This window comes from Bactrocera neohumeralis, unplaced genomic scaffold (genome assembly GCF_024586455.1).
Source record: "Bactrocera neohumeralis isolate Rockhampton unplaced genomic scaffold, APGP_CSIRO_Bneo_wtdbg2-racon-allhic-juicebox.fasta_v2 cluster11, whole genome shotgun sequence".
In the NCBI taxonomy this organism is placed as follows: domain Eukaryota; kingdom Metazoa; phylum Arthropoda; class Insecta; order Diptera; family Tephritidae; genus Bactrocera; species Bactrocera neohumeralis.
Window position 1 is genome coordinate 409144 of NW_026089624.1, and position 23425 is coordinate 432568.

General features: G+C 39.5%; 1 protein-coding gene across 1 annotated transcript in view; it reads left to right on the forward strand.

Annotated features, from left to right (window-relative positions):
• Positions 1-22393, forward strand: part of LOC126765687 (craniofacial development protein 2-like) — a 358297-nt gene extending 335904 nt beyond the window's left edge. Inside the window, exon 2 of the mRNA XM_050483410.1 lies at positions 22250-22393. The gene's annotated coding sequence lies outside the window, so the exon portion shown is untranslated. The remainder of the gene's footprint in view (positions 1-22249) is intronic.
• The last annotated feature ends 1032 nt before the right edge of the window (positions 22394-23425 follow it).

Sequence of the window (23425 nt, forward strand, 5' to 3'; positions counted from 1 at the left end):
CGAGCCACAGAAAATCAGTTTGTGGATTCTCTCAAACAAGTGTCACCCGATATCGTATAAAAGAACGCCCCTCAAGGTATCAGTTGGCAATTTATACCCCCAAGCGCTCCTCATATGGGCGGTTTATGGGAATCAGCTGTAAAAAGCTTCAAATCCCATTTCAAACGGGTAGCTGAAAATTACAAATTCAATTATGAGAGTTCATGACGTTATTAAATCGAATTGAAGCCGTTCTCAATTCACGCCCACTCACAGTACTCTCGAAAACCCATCAGATTTCACCGTCTTGGAGATTGCGTCCTCATCCATGATGATTGTCTTCCCCCTACCGAGTGGCGGCTTGGCCGGATAAAAAAGCTACACTACGGTTCCGACGGTCACATACGAGTCGGTGATCTCCGTACGCAAAACGGAAAGCTAACCAGACCGCTCGTGAAGCTATGCTTTCTGCTAACCTCCGATGATCGCGAAACCGCAAACCGCAAACAACAAGCCGATGTTCCCGCGATACAATTAACTAATTAAATAAATAACGAGAAACACGCTAATACCAACCGTTAAAAAAAACATTCCGTAAACAATTAACAAAGAAAACTAATACAAATGGTCGATCAATACGATGACCCATTCATGCCACATATCGTGGCACGATTGATCATATCTAATTGTATGACAGATTTATAATTAACAATCTTCTTTATACATAGTAGATTACCATGGACCTAGATACCCCAGTGTTAGCCACGTCAACCGTTCAGGCTACCAGCGTGCAACGCACCGGGCCTACCCCAAAGCCCCGAGCTGCATTGCAACAGCACCGGCAACAACACCGGCAACAACACATGCAACGGCACCTGCAACAGGCATAGTTCATCACGGGTCTCGGACGGGCTTCGTATAAGATGCCCCCTATGCCGGCGCCCACATTGCCTGCACCACTGTGGGATATTTAGACGAATGCGACCGTTACAACGACAGCAAGTGGCCCAGGCACATGGGCACTATCTAAACTGCCTATCGTAGACGCATAGGCTTCGAGAGTGTGAGTCGAGAGGTCTGTGCCAAATCTGCAACAGACCGTATCACACGCTGCTTCATCGCACCGCGATGCGCGACGTCAATCGGCCACCTATACCTCGCAGCCACGCAAAAAGGTATCAACCCGGAAGTCGAGCAGTGCATCAGGCCCCAACCACGGCAATCCACGGGTCTTAGCATCGTCGTGGCAACGCTGCAACAGCTGCAGCGACTCTTAGGTTAATCGGTTGCCTATGGGGGCCGGTATGGCTAAATGAGTCTCTAACCCCCTTCACAATATTACACTCCCACACCACACACATTACATACACCACATCGTTATTCCACACCACATTTTAATTACACACCACATCATCATTACATTTCACATCACACGCACACAAATACCGCAACATCACGAGTTCAACATACCAAAAAAGAAACAAAAGGGACCGACGGAAAAGACACCAGCGTTTTTCGCAATATCGCTACGAACTCGCAAGCATCGCTTAAGTTCCTCCGCTCATCTAATCGCTTATCCATTTTTTCGTTGCGCATTATTCATTTTTTCCATACAAGGTAAGTGCCGCGAAAGCTTTAAAGTGCTTATATACTAACACATTAAATCAGCGATTTTAAGGTAATCCGCTTCACATCTTCGGAAAATAATCCCACTATTCCGTTTCCTTTTATATATCTTTTTACTATTTCCTTGTTGCCTTCTTCTTCTTCTATTGGGTTTATTTCAATAATTTTTCTTCCATGGAGTCTTTGCATCTGAGCTTGAGGACTATATGTTAATATGATTTGATTTTTGTATTTATTTACAACTTCTTCTTTAATTAGAAAATGTTCAAGCAGTTCTTCATCTGCTGAATGGATGCCGGGTTGGATTCATTGTCGTTACCTTCATTTATTTTTGGTGAGTTCTCAATTCGACTGAAGAAATCAGTTACGACATTATTTTTTAACTAGATTATTTTATTATTGGACTATGATCGGCAATAATTTAAAATTTTGGAAAAATTTTAGAAATTCTTTATCTGTTGTAGCATATTTCTGTTCATGGTTATTTAATGTTCTACATTTCCAGCACACTGGCTGACTTTGTTGAAAAAGCACTGCGCCTATTGCGTAATCACTTGCATCAATTGTAATAGTAAACTCTCTATCATATTCAGGGAATTTTAAATTGGATGTGATGAAATTAGTGTTTCTAAATTTTCAAAACTAGCTATGTACTGCGGATCTCTTGGATTTATAACCTTGTTTTAAGTACTTTATTATGGGATATGCTACTTCCGAATAGTCTTTAATAAATTTCCTATAATACCCTGTAGCTCCCAAAAAACCTTTAAGCTGTCTCTCTGTTTACGGAATTTCTAACTCTTTTATTGCCATAATTTTTTCCGTATTAGGTTAAATTCCATCTTTTATTAATGTATGCCCTAAAAATTTCGTTTCTTTCTTAGCTTGCTTGAATTTTTAAATTGTGATTCGCTAAAACAGCGAAAATTTTTTCAAGTGATAGAATATCCTCTTCCAAGGACGTGGAAAAGACCAAAATATCATCCAGATAGACAACACAAACTTTGTTTATGGATTCTTTTAGAATCTCGTTCATCATTTTTTGGAACGTGGCTGGGGCATTTTTAAGCCCAAAAGGCATACGGACGTACTCATACAGTCCTGCCGGAGTCATGAAAGCTGTCTTTTCGATGCTACTTGCTGCCATTAACATTTGGTGATAACCTTTGGCTAAATCAATGGTGCTAAAGTACTGCGCTTTGCCCAATTTATCCAAAATCCCATCAATAGTTGGCAGAGGGTATTTATCATCGACAGTCAGTTGGTTAAGTCTCCCATAGTTAACCACTAATATTTTTGTATATTTGAACCCTCCGTTTTCTTTGGTGCAATTAAAATACGTGAGCTTTACCTGCTCCTACTTTTTCGGATTATTCCCTGAATTTCTAACTCATAAATTTTCTTTCTTACCTCTTCTTCGTGTTTTGGAGGTAGTCTATACATCCTTGATTTATCTGCTGGTTGGTTGGGGTCTTAATTTCATGTACCACAGTTTTTGTGTTGGTGAGATTATCACACTCTTTGTAAAAATATTTGTAGAATCAGTTCAATAGAATTTCAATTACGCTTTTTTCAATCTTGATTTTAGATGATCAAGTGCAATATTTTTTTGTTCACTCACTTCCAATGAATAAACCTGTTCTGTTCGTTTTTCAAAGTTATATTCATTTTTTTATATTAATAATTTTAAAATTTTTTTAAATAAAATCATTTCCTAATAACAAATCATATGGCTTGTCGAAATCTAACGATAGTCATCTAATAATTTTCTTAATTAATAAGTCTAGAAAGAACTTTTTACTTTAATGTGTGGTTTCTCAATATTGTTATTTAATGTACTTATAACGGTACTCTTTCGCTCTACAATAATATCCCGGGGCTAATTGGTAAAAAAAAACCGTCATTAAGGTTTGTTTCAACCGGTTCCTCAACCCGACTCACAGTATCTACTTCCAAGGCAGTAGGCCTATTGAAATTGCTAGACCTATAATGCCCATTGTTATTGTTAGTCCAAGTATTCCTAGAGTACTGTCTGGAAAAATTATTTGTATTATTTGTATCAGCTTACAATGCTATTACGTATGTTGACCCGATCCATTTGTTTGAACTTGAAAATTGTATGTGTTATTAGTTATATTATTTTGTTGCTGACTTGCAAAACTATTTGTATGTGTTGGACTGTAATTTGGTTGATTGTTAAAACTATTAGCATATCTAGGCCTAAAACTTTGTTGGCCCGTAAAATTATTTCTATTACTTGGCTCATTGTTTTGCGTCCTATAATCGTGTTTTTTTTTAGAGCCTATTAACATCTAAATTATTTGATTTTTTAAATGAGGGATTTCAATTACTTTCGTCTAGCCCTATGAAACTATATAAAATTCCTGATAACTGAAACAATGACACTGAGTTCCTTATTGTATAAGCACATGTCCCTGATGTGATTTGCTTAATACGTTGAACAAGCATTCCTGAAAAAATTTCCTTCATTGCCTCCTCGTTTTCGTCGAGAGCTCCAAATTCTGTTATAGTATCAATTATTTCATTAATTTTTCTGCTTAACTCACTAATGCTACCTACTCGTAATGTATTTATTTCCCTAGTTATGGTCATTTGATCTTTCCTAGGCTTAAAATTTTGTTTTTGTTTTATTTTGCAATCTTCCCAACTAGCTGGTGCGGCAAGATGCAAATAATTTTTTGCTTTCCCACTTATTTTTAAATCGTACACTGCTCTAAAAACTTCTTGTTCTTGGTTTAGATAATCCCTCGGAATACTATTTATTGCTTCAATGAATGCTGGCAATTGGCCGGCATCACTCACAAAATAATTTACATATTTTATATCTTTTTCAATACGTTGCCTCATTGACCTCTTATTATGTATTGAATTTAATTCTAACAATTGTGTAATTGCTACTACACAATTTTCTAAATTCTTATTATTATGAGCCATTTTATTTACATTGGTTTATCTTTCTTTTCCAAGAACTTCTGTTTTATTAAAATATATTTAGTTTCACTTATTATCACGCTTTTGTTTTGTGTTTTCGTTTTCTTTTTTAACACTTTCTTTTTACATTTAGACCACCCTTTTAGTTTCTTTATGGAAATTTCAGTATGTACCTTGTTGTTGTTTTTAATAACTTTTGTTCTTCAATTTCATTATTGTTGTTGCTGTTTATTTATTTCATATTAGCAAATGATTACAATAAATTCATTTTGATTGGTATTACAGGGATTTATATACACGTATGTTGTTATTATTGTTTAATCGTCCACAGTTTTTTTCTGTTTCCGGTTCGCTCTGACTGCGCCAGTTATGTTATTAAAGCTATATCCTCTCAAAAGAATTACTTCACTCGATGATTTCTGTTTAGCAACTCTTTATTCATATATAAACTTCGAGCTCAATTAATTCGTAGAACCTCCTGTATCTGCTATTACGTTTCACCTTCTCTCTCAAACCATTTTGAGGTTTCGATGAAACTACTTATGTCCGATATGCTTTTGGTGGAAATCCATTCAAGGTTTGGTGCTTGGTGGATTCCGAGTGTTTTGTGTCGGATCTGTGCTAGAGCTGGGCATTCGCAGAGAAAGTGGAAGATTGTTTCCTTGTTCCCTGCTACTCCGCAGCCACGGCAGATGTCGTTGTAGGGCAATCCCATTTTGGACGCATGTTCCCCAAATGGCCAGTGCCCTGTTGTGGTAGCTGTTATTCTGTAAATACTTTTTCTTGACCTATTTAATAAGTCATTGGTTCTTTTCCTGTCATATGTTGGCCATAATTGTTTAGTTATGACGCATTTTGTAATGTTTTTCCACCTGTTGTTTGCAATTTGCTGAAATTGTCTATTGATCTCTCCTTTTATCGATCCTAGCGGGCTTGGTATTAGCTCCGCCTTGGATTCATTGAGGAAAGCTCCTGCCTTTGCCAACTCGTCTGCTTTTTCGTTACCGAAAATGTTCCTGTGGCCGGGAACCCAGATCAAGTTTAGCTGGAGCTTGTCTTTTATTGAGCTTAGTGCTCTCTTGCAGTTGTGAACTGTACTGGAATTTGTCATGGGTGAAGACAATGCCAGGAGGGCCGCCTGGCTGTCCGTAAATATAGTTGCTTTATGTATATTCCCGTGGTTTTCTAATAGAACTTCGCAGGCTTTTTCTATGCCTAGTACTTCTGCTTGGAAGATGCTAGCCGAGTTCGGTAGACGTATAGAGAGAGATATGCCTAGATCAGCGGAGAATACCCCCGTGCCTACTCCACAGTCCATTTTGGACCCGTCGGTATAGATTGAGGTGGTATCTTCCTCTACCATTGAACCTCTTCTCCATTCTCGTCTAGATGGTATCCTCACCTGGAAGTGTCTATTGAAATCCAGCTTTGGGAGAATGTAGTCTGATTTATTAATAGTGAACTTGTTTAGAATTACACTATGTCCGTAGTTCTGCTGATTCCAACCTCCCAATTCTTTTATTCTTATCGCCGCAATAGCTGCTGTTTTGTGAATAAAAATGTCCATTGGTAGTTGATGCAGGATCACATTGAGCGCATCAGTCGGACATGACCTGATTGCACCCGTAACACCCGCACATGCTGCTCTTTGTATTCCATTTAATTTTCTAATATTGTATTGTTTGTTTAGCGCTGGCCACCATACCAGAGCTCCATATGTAAGTATAGGTCTTATGACAGCCGTATACATCCACATGATTATACTTGGTTTAAGGCCCCAATTCTTGTTGACGATTTTCTTACAAGTATAGTAGGCCATGTATGCTTTGTTTATTCTTTTTTCTATATTTATTTTCCAGGACAGTTTGGTGTCAATCTCCACCCCCAAGTATTTAGCTGTGGGGGATAGAGTGAGTGTTGTACCGTTTAGTACCGGAAGTTGAAACTGAGGTATTTTGGTTCTGCTAGTGAATAGCATCAGTTCTGTTTTGTTCGGGTTAACTCCTAGACCATTGTTTTTAGCCCATAGGTTTAACCTACGAAGTGCTCTTTCCATAATCTCGCTGACTGTTGAAGGAAACATGCCTGAGACCAACAACACTATATCGTCTGCATACGCTACTGCTTTCACTCCTCCACCGTTTAGTTGGAGTAGTATTTCGTTCAGCGCTGCAACCCATAGAAGCGGAGAGAGGACCCCCCCTTGAGGCGTTCCTCTACTCACATAGCTTGTTTGTGTTGCAGCGCCGTTTGAAGCTATAATCTTCCTATTCTCAAGCATCGATAGTATCCATCTGCACACAGTGTCGTCTATCCCACCATGTGCCAGAGAATTAATTATCGCATTTACTTCTATGTTGTTGAAGGCGCCCTCTATGTCTAGAAATGCAGCCATGGTGTATTGTTTGTGATGTAGTGATTTTTCAATTACACTTATCACCTCGTGAAGGGCGGTTTCGGTTGATCGGCCCTTCATGTACGCATGTTGGGACTTCGATAACTTCTCCGCCATTATTGTTCTTACGTGTAGATCTATTAGCCTTTCTAGTACCTTCAGCATAAAGGAGGTAAGGCTTATAGGTCTAAAATCCTTGGCATTCTCGTGTGTTCTTCTGCCTGGTTTTGGGAGGAACACAACTTTACTTCTTTTCCAACTTCTTGGGATGTAAGATAGTTGTATGCTAGCTTTGTATATATTTTCTAGCCTTAGAACCATTGGTTCTACCAGTTTTTGCAGCATTATGGGCATAATCCCGTCAGGACCTGCCGCTTTATATGGTGCAAAACTATTTATGGCGTATTTGATTTTTCTTTTGTCTACTATTTGGCTTCGATAGTCAGCTGCGTTCAGCGGTGGTTCTGGTTGAACCCTCGTTGAAGGTGTTTGCTGACTCCCGGGGAAGTGCGTTGTGATTAGTACCTCCAGAGACTCTTTTGCCGAGGAGGTCCAATCACTTCCCTCCGCCCTAATGTAGGCAGTATTAATATGATCTTTGGATAGCATTTTACTCAGCCTGGCGGCTTCTGTGCAACTTTCTATCGATGTGCAGAAAGATCGCCATGAGTCCTTTTTAGCTTTCCTGACTGCTTTTTTGTATTCTTTCATACTGTCTTTATATGGCTGCCAGATTTTGGTTCTAAAACTCTCATTGAAAGCCTTCCTTAGTTGTGTTCTCAAATTCTTGAGTTCACTGTTCCACCAAGGAAGAGACTTTCTCTTTTTCAAAACTGTTAGCGGAGTAGATTTATTAAAAGTTGTGGTTAGGATTTTTTCCAACTTCTCTACTTCTGAATCTAATTCCTCAGGATTTCTGATGCTCTTATTGCCTCCCTTTTCAAGGCATTTTGTTGCTATACTGGTAAATTTTCCCCATGCCGTTCTTCTAGGGTTCCGGTAAGTGAGAGGCGCACTGTACTTCTCGCGGATGCTGAAGAGTATCCAGGAGTGATCCGACATGGAAGGCTCATCGGATACCCTCCAGTTATCCACAACGAGACTGTCTGTGTCTGTTGATAGCGTGAGGTCAAGCACTTCCTCCCACCCCGGAAACCTATCCGAGCTTGGGAAAATAAAAGTTGGCTTATCGCCCTTGTTGCAAATACTTAGATTACTATTCAAAATATACTGCAAGAGTGACTCACCTCTGGTGTTTATACTGGAGCTACCCCATACGGTGTGCCTTGCGTTTGCATCACACCCTATTAGGACATCTCCTTCCTGTTCTCCTCTACTAGTCTGGCTGGTGTCGATGCCCCCCTCGTTCACGAGGGTTGTCAAATTCGCTGTAGCACTCTTCGAGTGCTGCAGGTTTATCTGTACGCATCTTATGTTATTGGGCATCTCGGGTTTCTTCGATGCCCACATTCTTTAGAAACTGGCTGGCGTCGTCGACCTATTCCGTGTCGTCTTCGTCAGCCGCTTTGTCGCCTTGGAATATTTTTAGTCTGGCTTTGCGGATTCCGAAGCTGATTTTGTAGTCAGTCTTCTTGAGAGCCTCAATGGACTCATTACAAATGGCCATCTCTCCTGCATTGTGCTCGGAGAGGAGGAATTTCCGTCTATGATGGCCACCTACAGGCTATTTCTGGCAACATCGCAGAAATGCCTTGCCGTTGTTGTGCTGCTGTGTTCACCTTCACTTCGCCTCCGGTTTTTTGGGCTGAGTTCCGGGTACTTCTGTGATGGAGCGATTTCTCTTCTGAGAAGTGCTCTCTCGCTTGCTCTCTTCTTGAGGTTGTGATTGATTCCTTTTCAGGTAGCCTTCATATTCCTCTACGATAGATTTGAGGCGCTTTGTTTCGGCCTCATCAACTGGGGTACCGGCTGCCTGGTCTTTGGCTATCTTCCCTAGTATGAAGACTGCCCTCTGGTACCGGTTTTTCCTCAGCTGATTCTGGGATTTCTTGCTCTTCTTTCTGTTTTCTCCTTTAGCCGCCAGTGCACTTTGGTTGATGCTCATGGCAGCCTTGGAGGTGGACGCTTCCTCCCTTATATCAGGGGCTTTTACCGCTGTATCTACCGGTATACTTTGGTTGGTATGTCCGGTAGTACTCTTATTCGTCTCCTGGCTGGAGGCAAGTAGCTCGTCTTCTTCGGATTCCGTAATAGGATTCCGATAGTTCATGTCCTTAGTCGTTGCTGTTGTCGTCAATTTGGTTGTTGTAGTTGATGTTGTTATTGTTGTTGCATTATTGTTTTCGTTCATGTTTGGTCACACGAGTAATCCGGAAAGGGTTGATCACTCGTCCGCAGAGCCGGTATTGCGGAGAGAAGGCTTTTATACCTCCGACCTCGCCCGGGCATCGGAGGGGACCGTTCGCGATCAGCTATTTATTACTCCCCGCTGACCATTCAGCCCTCGGCACGGGTACCTCGACACCTTGGCTTAGGGTGGTGTTGGTTCGGGTATCCTCATACTTCCACAATAGGAGATGGGCGTAAAACCTAGGGTTTATTCATCCATATCACTATTGTGGGAATTCTGAAGTGTCCCTCTTAGTTCGTAAGATTAAAGTGCGTTTCCTTTGGGATGCACACTTTACTCTTACTTAAGCCCCTTCGCCACGACAAGGCGACCAACTTCAAAGGAGTGTTCTATAAATACTTGTACAATTTTTTTCATTAAATAATGCTGACTCGTGACATTCCGTCACGTTCGGCTTTTGATCCATGCCTCTGTGGCATGGTTGGCTTCAAATTACAACTGTTAGGGTAGTCATACATAATTCGCGTATCATCAGATTCCAGTGTTTCAAGAAGACATCGGGAATGCAGTGGTCACAAAACCTTTCAGCTCATTCGAGCGTGTGGAATGTACAGCAGGTCCAGTCCCATCTGGTTCCCAAAAAGTTCACTTGTTCGCGAATTACTGTAAGCTTCAGGCGATGTAATGCGTAAATGTTTCCTGACCCGCTAAATGTCGCTGAAGATTTTTTTCGTCGTCTCCAATAATAAATAATATTAATAATACCCAACGATTACCCTCCTCCCGCCTAACCGACGCGAGGCGCAATCCGCAAACGAGCGGAATCAGCCGAGTCATAAAAGGCAATAGAGTTTTAAGCGTTGCGATCCTAAGCTGCTCAGCTGCAGAAACAAATTAATAATTAGATTAAAGTAAGTTTATTATTTTTAAATGTTACTTGTTAAGAGTAGATAAAATAATTTTTTTTTAATGGTAAAGTGTGAGTCTGTTAGATCAAATGTGCTGGAATGAGAATTGATATCGTGACATATACGGCGGAATGGTTCGTTTAACTCAAAACTTGTTCTAGAGAATTTTAAAAGGAAGGGTCTAAACTGCCTGGTAGAGCGAGCGGGAACGTTAAAATTAATATCAGATAAAAGAGGTGGGCTACAGACTGACCTATTAATGAGTTTTATAAAAATATTATACCCAGCATCTCCCTACGACTAGCGAGTGTCGGGAGATTTATAAGTTTTAAACGGTTAGTGTAAGGGGGATGATTTAAACTGGAATCCCAATGCAAATAATTTAAAGGCAAAAAGTGAAAATTGATTTTGAACGGACTCTAACTTCTCGTAATGGACTTGATAACTAGGGTTCCAAGCCACAGAAGCATACTATAATATAGACCTCACCAAAGATCTAAAAGAATTTATGTGGTAAGCGGCTCTCTAAATTCTATAGACCAACGTTTAACAAAACTAAGAGCGCCTTTAGCTTTAAAAACCGTGGAAGAGGCGTGAAGATTAAAATTGAGTTTGTGTCCATAGTTACTCGCAGATCAACAAAACTGCATACTTGCTCCAACCTAAAGTTTTGTATTGTGTATGAATTAGGGTCTACAGATCTACGTGAAAAATACATCGTTTTACATTTTTAAGGCTAAATGGCATGTCATTTCTAACACACCAAGAAACTAAGTTTTTCAGTCTGTTTTGCAACTGACATCTTTCGCTTTACTAAAATCTGTGTATATAAAACCAGTATTCTTATACTCCCTAAAGTCCGTTGATACATGTGATACAAATTCAAGCAAATTAATTATTGTAGATTTCCCTTTACGAAACGTGCTGAGAACAAGAAATTAGTGTAGAGATCCGGAAGGTTAAGTCGTCTGTTATAATTGCTTCAAAAAGTTTAGGTATTGCTGACAACTTTGCTATTCCGCTATAGTTTCCAATAGATGACCTAAATCCACTCTTATGTAAAGGAATTACGAATGACTTTTTCCATATTGATGGAAAATGAATCAAATAGTTAAATAAGGGTTGGTATATACTATATCTGGCACATTTTTAAGAAACATGGGGAATCATATCTGGGCCATAATTATATGATTGTTCTAACATATTTAACTGATATAAGACGTCTACTTCGGAAATGGTAGGTGCATTAATGACAGAAATCGGACATAACTTGTGCTGATGCGGAACATTTTTTGGAGATTTTGGAAAATAATTGGACTTAAAGAATTCAGCGAACATATTAGAAATGGTGTGATTGTCACTAGGCATACTCGACTTATATTTCATAGCGGACGGAAAATTATAAATCTTGCGTTTGAAGTTGACGAAACCATAGAACAATTTTGGCTTACGTATAATCTTATTTTTTACTTTGTTTATATAATTATTATAACATATTTTGTTAAGTTCAGCAAATTGACGACGCAATTAGAATATTTTGAATAGTCAGCAACTAAACCAGTTTTTTTTAAAAGGTTAAAAGCACGAGATTTTCTTTTTTTTAATTTAAATAATTTGAGTCACAACGCACTTCGGAACGTATTTTTCAAATAAATTTAAAATAGTTTCATTATAGTGGGAAGAACTAAATTCAATATTTATGCGTTGCCACTGTAATCTGGCCAAGTTACTTTAGAAAGTTCGGAATTAATCTTCTTAAATTTAGCTTTCGCAAAGTTGAACCGAGAACAAAGGTCTTGTGTTGTTTCAATGTTAATTTCCAAAGCTGGATGATACGAGTCCTCTGGCAGAACCAAACGATCACATGGGACAACAGAGAACATTGAAGCGTTATCAACGTAAACCAGATCTAAGAAGTTATCAAACTTGTTTGAAATTAAACTAATTTTGTTAAGACCCAACTCCGACATTTCATCTAAGAACTCATTAAAACATAGGCGAGTACTAACTGGAATGATGTAATCATCAATAGATTTCCATGATACACACGGTAAATTGAAATATCCCAAAACAATCATGGAATCAGTATTATTAGCCAATGAGAAAACATTATTTATTAAAGAAGCATGCTGCATATATACAGATATGTCCAAGTGTGGTGGTATATGAGATAAAGTTAAGTAGATATGGCCACTATTAGCGCAAAATCGAATGCACTTAAATTCTATGAACTCTGAATGCGGAACATCGACTTCTTCAGATGGAATTGAAGAATGAACAGCAAACAAGACACCACCTCCTTTTCTGTTCAGCTGGTCATATATCTATTAGGGTAGTCATATATAACTCGTGTGAATCACTATCGCAAATGATCAAAGCATTAAATTCAGTGGGTTTCCCCCTAAAGAAAATTACATCAAATCACTCTGAAATAATAAAAGACACAAAAAAGGAAGACTTATTAGATACAGCCTTCTTTAGATTTGAAAAGGCTAGTACAACAAAAGCTCTAGGGATTCAATGGAATTCGATAACAGATCAATTTTCATATACAATTGAGTCAATATCTGCAAGGTCCGCCATTACTAAACGCCAAATACTTTCTTCGGTGGCGAAACTTTCCGATCTCGCAGGATGGCTTTCGCCAATAATGATTCAAGCTAAAATCCTCATTCAAGAATAGTGGCAAGATAACACTGAATGGGATGAAGAAGTAAAATCTGTATGTTTAACAAAATGGGTTCAATTTGCTAAGAGCTTGATCGTATATTAAAAATTCGAATTCCTCGAAGGGTTAATATCATCCCTGACATTAACGCAGAGTTACACGGTTTCTGTGAGGATTCTGAAAAGGCTTACGCATTTTCAGTACGCACATAGTATGATAACAAAATATCTTCACACCTCTTGGTAGCCAAAGCCAAAGTTGCACCTTTGAAGACACTCAGTCTGCCACGACTTGAACGGAATGGTGCTCTTCTGTTAGCAAAATTAATTTCAATAGTTCAAACCCGTCAGACTAAGAAATAGTTTTAGGATGGTTAGAAAAACCACCCTATACCTGGAAGTTCTATGTATCTAGCCGAATGTCTCAAATCTTAGACTTAGTCGGCTCAGCAAAATGGCAAGATGTTGCAAGTGCAGATAATCCAGCGGATCTTGGGACATGAGGTTGCAAGCCACTGCACCTCACCAGAACTACACTCTGGTGGAACGATGCCACTTGGCTAACAGAATCAGAAGAATTCTGGCCAAAGTCTCTCCCTCGGAATATAATACCGCCGGAAAGTCGGAAAATTGAAAATTTTCGTATCGCTTCAGAAGAGGATGATATTCTCCACCAATTACATCCACAAATTCACCCAAAGACTTAAACAAAAAAGTGAAGGAATACCAAATGATCCTTAGGTACAACTAACGCATTCCGACTTGCAACATGCCAAAGTTAGTCTCATCACATACACCCAAATTCGCTATTTCAGTCGAGAGAAAACAAAGTTGCTCGAAAGACGAAGTGAAGCTCTCTTCTCATCTTAAATCCATTCTTCAACACTAAGGGATTAATAAGGGCAAATAGAAGATTAGCGAACTCCAGCCTTAGTTATAACGAACGACATTCCATCATAATTCCAGAGAAATCCCGTTTTCCATTTCTTACCTATTTCCAGCATATCTCCATCAGCTGCACTCCATGGTGAGCATTGCTTAAAGCATCCATCAAGAATTTTATATACCGTGACTAAGTCTGAAAATCAAAAAGACGATTTTCATGTGTAAGCCATGTACCATGTACAAACACAAAATGCTTTACCACCTGAACGCTGCAATTATGGTCTGCCCTTTATCATCACTGGGGTTGATTTTGCTGAACCTTTCCAGATAAAGACATCGATGTTAAGGTCTTCTTCTTTTAGAAAAGGATATTTTGCTGTCTTTGTATGTTTTACGACAAAGGCAGTACACCTCGAGCTTTGTTCAGATCTGACTACTGCAGCTTTTTTTACAGCATTTGCACGCTTTGTCGGACGACGTTGATTTCCTCCAAAGATAATTAGCGACAATGGGAAAAACTTTGTCTGAGCCCAAAGAGCAACAGAGAAGGAGTTTATAAACTTCATGAAAGAAGTCTCCCCTGAAATTATAAATATGCACCCCAAGGGATCGATTGGAAATTTATACCCCTATGTTCTCCACACATGGGCAGACTCTGCGAATCAGCAGTAAAAAGCTTTAAGTCCCATAAAAGAAAATGGCAGGTAATCATAAATTACTATGAGGAGTTTACCACACTTCTCGCCCATATATAAGCCGTTCTAAAATCAAGGCACATATCACCCCTCTAGCAAGATCCCTCCGCTTTCATAGCCCTCATACCTGGTCATTTCCTCAGAGCAGCACCTCTTCTGGCCATCCCTGAGACTGAAGGAAACTCACTCACTTTGATAAATCGATTGGAAAGAATCAGAATTCTCACGAATTCAGCCACAGATGGAAGGAGACCATCTCAAAGATCTCTATAGGAGATAACGATGGAAAACGACCCAGAAGGAAGCCAATTCAGGAGAATGCATCATCATACAAGACGAATGTCTTCCTCTAACGGAATGGTGATTAGGCCGCATTGAAAAGGTTTATCAAGGATCAGAGTAGCCGATGTACGAACAGAAACCGGCAATTAACTCGACCAGTCGCAAAACTGTGTTTTCTTCCAAACAGCGAAAAACAACTTCAACCAAAACCGCAAAATAACTCGCAAAATTAATAATCAATACCGCGAGTTTGTAAAATTCAAAATAAAATCGTTATAATTTAAGAGACAAAACAAACTGAAACAAGAGCGAATAAAATAAAATTATTATAAATGTATATCGATATGTATGTATATGTACCCCCATAACCAAAAATAACCTCAAATTATGAGCCAAACCACTTTCTAATATACATGTATTCATATTCCCATAGAAATGGACGTAGAAGACGTAAAAATTGTCCCCGAGACATTGACGTCCGAAATCGCTACACCCAAAGCGTTAGCTGCACCCATTGTCGCTCCAAGCAGCAGGGTTATGCGACCACCGCTATCCGCCGCAGCAATTAAGGAGATAAAGGAAGACCAGCTATTGGAGCCACAGGGGCCTCTACGTTGCAGCTGTGCCATCGCCCATACGCCCTGAAACGATGCACCATATTCCAGAGTATGAAGCCCGCTCAAAGACACCAGGTTGCAAGAACCCACGGTCATTGCATGACCTGCCTGGCACATGGCCACGCCACGATAGAGTGTTAGGCCGACGGTGCCTTGCAATATTGCCAAAGGCCGCATCACACTTTATTTCACCGATTTCCCAGCCGAGCCAATCTGTCTTAAAATCGCACCAATATTCGTATCATACCGCGCAGCGATCCAGTCCGGCGACGACGACGCACCAAACCAACCACAACACGTTCACGGCCATCTCTGCCACGCCACGCTCATCGCCAGCAACAACGATGCTCAACGGGGTTGAGCGCTGTAGTCAATACACTGCAAAGCTGCAAAGGCTCCTAGCCTAGGGGGCCGAGATGTTCACATGACTTATGTGCTTTCCAAAACATCCCACATCCGACATCACATAACAGCACTTCACGCCACTTCACAACACCTCATCACATAACAGTTCACAACACACACGCATCAAACACAGCACCTAACACCGCTCATCATACTACACAGAAACCACACGATCCTAAACGAGTCATCTCTAATAATCTATTCGTCTATCGTGCCGCCAACAAGAAGTCGTGGTCCGCCCGTCCATCACCATAATGATACGGATAAATATTTTCGCACGCTGTGTGTGTGCGTGTATGGTGACTCACCACAAATAAAGGGTTTTTTTGAAGAATAATTCGTTCTTATATATTGAATAAAAAATTTTTATAACGTTTCAATAATTCCGTGTTTGCGCTGTCACATTCGGTTTACACTTTCCGCACGTAAGTATACAAGTGCCTCAATTGTACACAGAAAACATAGAGAACAGTGTTTAAAAAACTGCAGTCGAATTAGCAGAAGTCGCAATATTGTTGCTATTCGCTACTTCAACTGCGAGCGATATCGAGAAGTATGCAAGTGCTTTTGCTTCTGCTTCTGAAAAAATCAGAAGTCGCATGCTTTGACTGGCGCAAAAATCAAAAAGCTACGAAAATCAGAAATCAGCATAAGTCGCCGTTATTCGTTTTTCTGCTTTCTGCTTTGCTGTAGCTTTCGATCGTATACATAAGTTGCCGCAGCAGCTAGCGACAATTTTCGACAGTCGTCGGCAGTCACAGTCGCGAAAAGTATTGCATTCGACTTTTTGCTACTTTTGATTTTTGTTGCTGTTGCTTTCGATCAGCAGCGTAAGTCGAAAAAAGCAAGAAGCGTCCGATTCGTGGAAGTCGGCCGTTGCGACCGTTTTTGATTAGCTACGACTTTAAAGAAATGTTTGGCAATTACTTATAGTGTACTTGAATTTTTTTATTATGTTGTTCATTTTCAACTTTTTTAATTTTTATTAAGTTTACAAAAATAAAAAAAACTAAATCAAAATTGTTGGAATAAATAACATAAAAACATAACAGTAAACTAATTTTTCATTGCTTTTATTACATACATTACTCATTTTTTTGATTATTCATTACAAAGTTCCTCTTGTTCAAAAAGTGGCAACGTATCATTGGCCACGTCCCGAAAGCTAGGATTTAATTTTACTAGCAATATGTTCTCAAGAACATCGTGGCTTAATCGATTGCGAGAGTCAGTAAGCACCAGTCTTAAAGTAGAGAAAGCTCGTTCAATCGACACCTGTTATAAAAATAATAAATAAATGAGAAAACTTTCCACGCTGCATTTGGCGCCATAGCTGAACACGTGTGAGTCTAGCAGCGTTCTAATTGCAAGTAAAAGCAAAAGAGCAAAAAGAACAAGACGGCGACTGCTGGTGACTTCCACGAATCGGACGCTTCTTGCTTTTTTCGACTTACGCTGCTGATCGAAAGCAACAGCGGCAAAAATCAAAAGTAGCAAAAAGTCGAATGCATTACTTTTCGCGACTGTGGCTGCCGACGACTGTCGAAAATTGTCGTTAGCTGCTGCGGCAACTTATGTATACGATCGAAAACCACAGCAAATCAGAAAGCAGAAAAACGAATAACGGCGACTTACGCTGATTTCTGATTTTCGTAGCTGTTTGATTTTTGCGCCAGTCAAAGCATGCGACTTCTGATTTTTTCAGAAGCAGTAGCAGAAGCAAAATCATATGATCTGAAACTTGCCGCAGTTTTTTAAACGCTGATAGAGAATGCAGCGGTCACAAAGTCCGCTGACATCAACTCACTCTCAAAGCTTGGGGTAGTCCGACCCTACAGTAGGTCCAGTGGCACCTTCATGGTACCCACCAAGCTTGGAGGTTCGTGAATTACTGTTCTATCTACATGGTACCCACAAAGCTCTTATCTACATGGTACGCACAAAGCTTGGAGGTTCGCGAATTACTGTAAGCTTCAGGCGATTCAACGCGTCAAAAAAATTATTTCGTCGTTTCCACATTTCCCTGAACGATCTCACTCGCGAATTATAATAAGTATAAATTATACACAATTTTATATTTCATATATATTTTGTAAGAATTTGTAAATTAATTCCACTGCTGAAAAATTATGATGTTTCTTCTTTGAAGTCCAATACAAGAATGAGGATATGAGTAATAAAAAAGAATAGCAATATGAAATATATAACCGTTAATAAATTACAAATGAGAGTACTTAATTCTAGAGGTCATTTTAAAGTTATATTAAAGAAAAGGATGTTGATGGAAGGAGAAATAAAAGTTAGGTACAAAAAGTAATGTTAAAAATAATAGGGTGAGTATTACAATAAGTAACTTTTCCATCGCTAGAATTGAAGATATTCAATTTCATATTTAAATTTTCTCTTAATATTAGAGCTATGAATATTTTCTAATTTGGAATTTTTATATTTCGGTTGTTCTTTATGTCTAAAAAATTTATAATTTTTAATGTATCCATTATACCTTTGTTCTTTGTAAAATTCTCTCTTTTCATTTCTTTTTTATATACATTTATATTTTCTTATTAAAATGTTTTCATAAATGTTTCTTTTATTACAGTTTCCTTGTTCAATATTTATTGGTTTTTAACCGTAACATAAGAATTGTTACAATATTCTATTGCTTTACTAATTTTTTCTTTTATACTAAGTAATCTTTGTTCAATCATTAAAACTCGAATTTTTTCTGATATATTGTTGTGCAATCTTTGAATATCGGCATTGCCAGTGTGGTTGTTAGGCTTCACTAAATGAATACTTATATTTTCGGTTCTTAAATAATCTTCAATGTTTACACTTTTGAATTCATTATCGCAAATTAATTTATTAAAATGTCCTTTTTGAGATTTATAAAGTCTAAGTTTTTCTATTATAATTTGATTGGTTCTGTCTTCAAGATAATAAGCATTAGCAAATATTGAAAAACGATTAATAAATGTCAGAAAATTTGAATTTGCATTTGTGTAGACATCCATATGTATTATTAGTCTTATGTTAGTGGGAGTTTCAGTTAAATGAAATTTGGCTTTAATTGGATTTCTATCAAATTTAGTTTTGATTCAAGTGGAGCAATTATTAATGTATTTCTGGATTAAAAGTTTCAAATTAGGAATATAAATTATCTTTTTTAGACCAAAGTAATTTTCATCAATACCGGTAAGAACCTTTCCATTTTTATGGTAATTATTGATTAGTTTAAAAGCTTCTTCTTCTGTTTCAATATCTTTTGCATGATATGAACAATGAACGAATCTGATATTTCTAAATCCTGCAAATAATTGTATTAATTTATTTTGTAAAATATTATATTGATTGTCGTCTAACTCTGTATATATTCCAACTTTTCCTTTTGTTAAATGTTTTCTTAAAACTGATTCTAAATTATTTTCTAAATCGAAAAGGTTTATGTAGGTTTATAAAAATCTAGGAAAGTCCGCTACTAAGTTGTCTTTACCTTTAATGTAAGAAATATTTATATTAAATTCGCCAACTTGATTAACCAACGATGTAACCTTGGACTCATTTTAACCTGCGATTTACTGAAAAGCCATTTTAAGGGCTGATGATCTGTAAGAATATCAAATTTGGTACCATACAAGTACGAGTATGGTCTAAAATAATTTGTAGCCCAAACAATAGCAAGCAGTTCTCGTTCAGTAGCTGAATAATTTTTTTTTGTCATCGTTTCACATCTACTCACATAACATAGTGGATGATTATCCTGTTGTAAAACAGCGCCGAGAGCATCTGAACTCGCATCTGTGACGAGCTGAAACTGGTTTTCAAAATCTAGGTACTTAAGCACCGCGGACTCTGTTATTACTCTCTTTAGCTTTTCAAATGAATTTATATAATTTATAATTTGATCGATTTTACTAGTATTTGGCCTAAATCCTTCAGGGGTTAATATATGACCTAAGTACAAAGTTTCGTTTAAAAAAAATTAGCATTAATTTATTTAGATCTTTAAATTTGCCTCACGAAGTTTTGTTAGAACTCGGTTTATATCGTTAAAGTGCTCTTGAAGACTTGCTGAGAATATCAAAATATCGTCTAAATAGACTACACATATTTTATTAATAAAATCATTCAGTAGTTTGTTAATAAATCTTTGAAATGTGGCAGGCGCATTTTTTAGTCCAAATGGCATTTGGTTGAACTCGAAATGTCCATTTGGAGTGGGAAAAGCAGTTTTCGACCAGTCTTCTTGTTTAACAAGAATTTGGTGAAACCCTTTTGCCAAATCAATTGTAGTGAAATATTGCGCTCGCGCTAGTTTATCCAGAATGTTTTCAATGTTTGGTAAGGGGAATTTAGCATCGATTATAATACTGTTTAATGCCCTGTAGTCGACAACAAGGCTCCATTTATTTTTTCCTGAGCTGTCTAATTTCTTAGGAACTACCCATAAGGGACTATTGTATGGCGAAATACTTTCTCGGATGATACCTTGTTGAAGCATGTCGTCGATTTGCCTACATACGAGTATTTCTTATTCATGTATTTGAGTACAACGATATATTTTCGAATATACCGGCCTGTCTGATACAGTTTTAATTTCATGATTTATTATAATAGTATTTGCTAGAGTTTGTCCTTCTATGAAAACTAGGTCTTTATACTTATTTAAAATTTTTCTTAAAACTAACTTTTCTTGTTTGTGTAAGCCGCGAAATAAATTGTGAAGGACATGCTTATCCACATTGATTTCTTCTAAAATATGAATTTCACTAAAAATGAATGGTTTAAAAAAATTTATTTTATTACCATTAAATGTAACGCTACGCATTGGAGTCAGTAAATTCTGTCCAATAATTACACTGAAATATTGACCCTTAAAATCTACTCATTTCCAAGACATAGTTGCGTTGGAGGATGGAGTCATGTGTAGAAGTTCACGCAAGTGAGGAAAGTTCTCTGATCGCCATTCATTCGGGAGTGGCCAGAAACGATTCTTTTACATATGACTCAAGCAGCTCACTACTTCCGGTGACCCGCCACGTAAAAAATCTTACCAATGAAAATCAACAATCAGCCTCGGATGAGAGACCCCCCTTTTGATGACGACCATGGCAAACGAAATAAGGACAACGATTTGAGGGCATGCACCTGGAATGCCCGGTCCCTTAATTGGGAAGGTGCCGCTGCCCAGCTGGTTGATGTCCTCGCGAAAATAAAGGCTGACACCACCGCTGTCCAAGAAATGAGATGGACGGGACAAGGACAGACACGAGTAGGTCCTTGTGACATTTACTACAGTGGCCATATAAAGGAGCGCAAGTTTGGTGTTGGATTCGTGGTTGGAGAGAGACTCCGTCGCCGAGTACTATCATTCAATCTGGTGAATGAGCGTCTAGCCACAATCCGCATCAAAGCGAGGTTCTTCAACATATCGCTGATTTGCGACCACGCCCCGACGGAAGAGAAGGACGATGTGACCAACAATGCTTTCTATGAGCGCTTGGAGCGCACTTACGAGAGCTGCCCCCGCCACGATGTCAAAATCGTGCTTGGCGACTTTAACGCCAGGGTGGGCAAAGAAGGTATCTTTGGCACTACGGTCGGTAAATTCAGCCTCCACGACGAAACATCCCCAAATGGGTTGAGGCTGATTGACTTCGCCGGGGCCCGAAACATGGTTATGTGTAGTACTAGATTCCAGCATAAAAAGATTCATCAAGCCACCTGGCTGTCTCCGGATCAAAAAACCTACCAACCAGATTGATCATGTTGTGATAGACGGAAGACACGTCTCCAGTGTTTTAAATGTGCGTGTGCTCCGAGGTCCTAACGTCGACTCGGACCACTATCGTGTTGCAGCCAAGATTCGCACCCGCCTCTATGCAGCAAAAAACGCACGCCAACAAACACAAGGAAGGTTCGACGTCGAGAAGCTGCAATCACAACAGACAGCCGAACGATTTTCTACTCGGCTTGCACTCCTTCTCTCTGAGAGCACTCGTCAACAACTCGGTATAAGGGAACAGTGGGACGGCATTTCAAACTCCTTACGCACAGCTGCAACCGAAGCAATTGGTTTTCGGACAGCTGGTACGACGAGGAGTGCCGTGTCGCAGCGGAGAGAAAACAGGCTGCCTACCTCGCAACGTTACGATCGACCACAACACGTGCGGGATGAGATAGATACCGAGAGTTGAAAAGGGAAGCGAGACGCATTTGCAGACAGAAAAAGAAAGAGGCTGAAATTCGTGAGTACGAAGAGCTTGATAAGCTGGCCGACAGGGGTAATGCTCGAAAATTCTACGAAAAAATGCGACGGCTTACAGAAGGTTTCAAGACCGGAGCATACTCTTGTAGAACCCCCAAAGGTGATCTAGTCACCGATGCCCAGAGCATACTTAAATTATAGAGGGAACACTTCTCCAAACTGCTGAATGGCAGTGAACGCACAACGCCAGGGGAAGGCGAGCCCGATTCCCCAATCGATGACGATAGAGCCGACGTTCAATTGCCCGACCATGAAGAAGTTCAAATAGCAATTGCCCGCCTGAAGAACAACAAAGCGGCAGGGGCCGACGGATTGCCGGCCGAGCTATTCAAACACGGCGGCGAAGAACTGATAAGGAGCATGCATCAGCTTCTTTGTAAAATATGGTCGGACGAAAGCATGCCCAACGGTTGGAATTTAAGTGTGCTATGCCCAATTCAGGAAAAAGGAGACCCCATAATCTGCGCCAAATACCGTGGGATTAGCCTCCTCAACATCGCATATAAGGTTCTATCGAGCGTATTGTGTGAAATATTAAAGCCCACCGTCAACAAACTGATTGGATCTTATCAGTGTGGCTTCAGACCTGGAAAATCAACAACCGACCAGATATTCACCATGCGCCAAATCTTGGAAAAGACCCGTGAAAGAAGAATCGACACACACCACCTCTTCGTTGATTTCAAAGCTGCTTTCATCAGCACGAAAAGGAGCTGCCTTTATGCCGCGATGTCTGAATTTGGTATCTCCGCAAAACTAATACGGCTGTGTAAACTGACGCTGAGCAACACGAAGAGCTCTGTCAGGATCGGGAAGGACCTCTCCGAGCCGTTCGATACCAAACGAGGTTTCAGGCAAGGCGACACCCTATCTTGCGACTTCTTCAACCTGCTTCTGGAGAAAATAGTTCGAGCTGCAGAACTAAATAGAGAAGGTACCATCTTCTATAAGAGTGTACAGCTGCTGGCGTATGCCGATGATATCGATATCATCGGCCTCAACACCCGCGCCGTTAGTTCTGCTTTCTCCAGGCTGGACAAGGAAGCACAGCAAATGGGTCTGGCAGTGAACGGGGGCAAAACGAAATATCTCCTGTCATCACTCGCGACTTGGCTCTCACGTCACTGTTGACAGTCATAACTTTGAAGTCGTAGATAATTTCGTCTATCTCGGAACCAGCGTAAACACCACCAACAATGTCAGCCTGGAAATCCAACGCAGGATAACTCTTGCCAACAAGTGCTACTTCGGGACTGAGTAGGCAATTGAAAAGTAAAGTCCCCTCTCGACGAACAAAAGCAAAACTCTATAAGTCGCTCATAATTCCCGTCATGCTATATGGTGCAGAGGCTTGGACGATGTCAACAACGGATGAGTCGACGTTGCGAGTTTTCGAGAGAAAAGTTCTGCGAAAGATTTATGGTCCTTTGCGCGT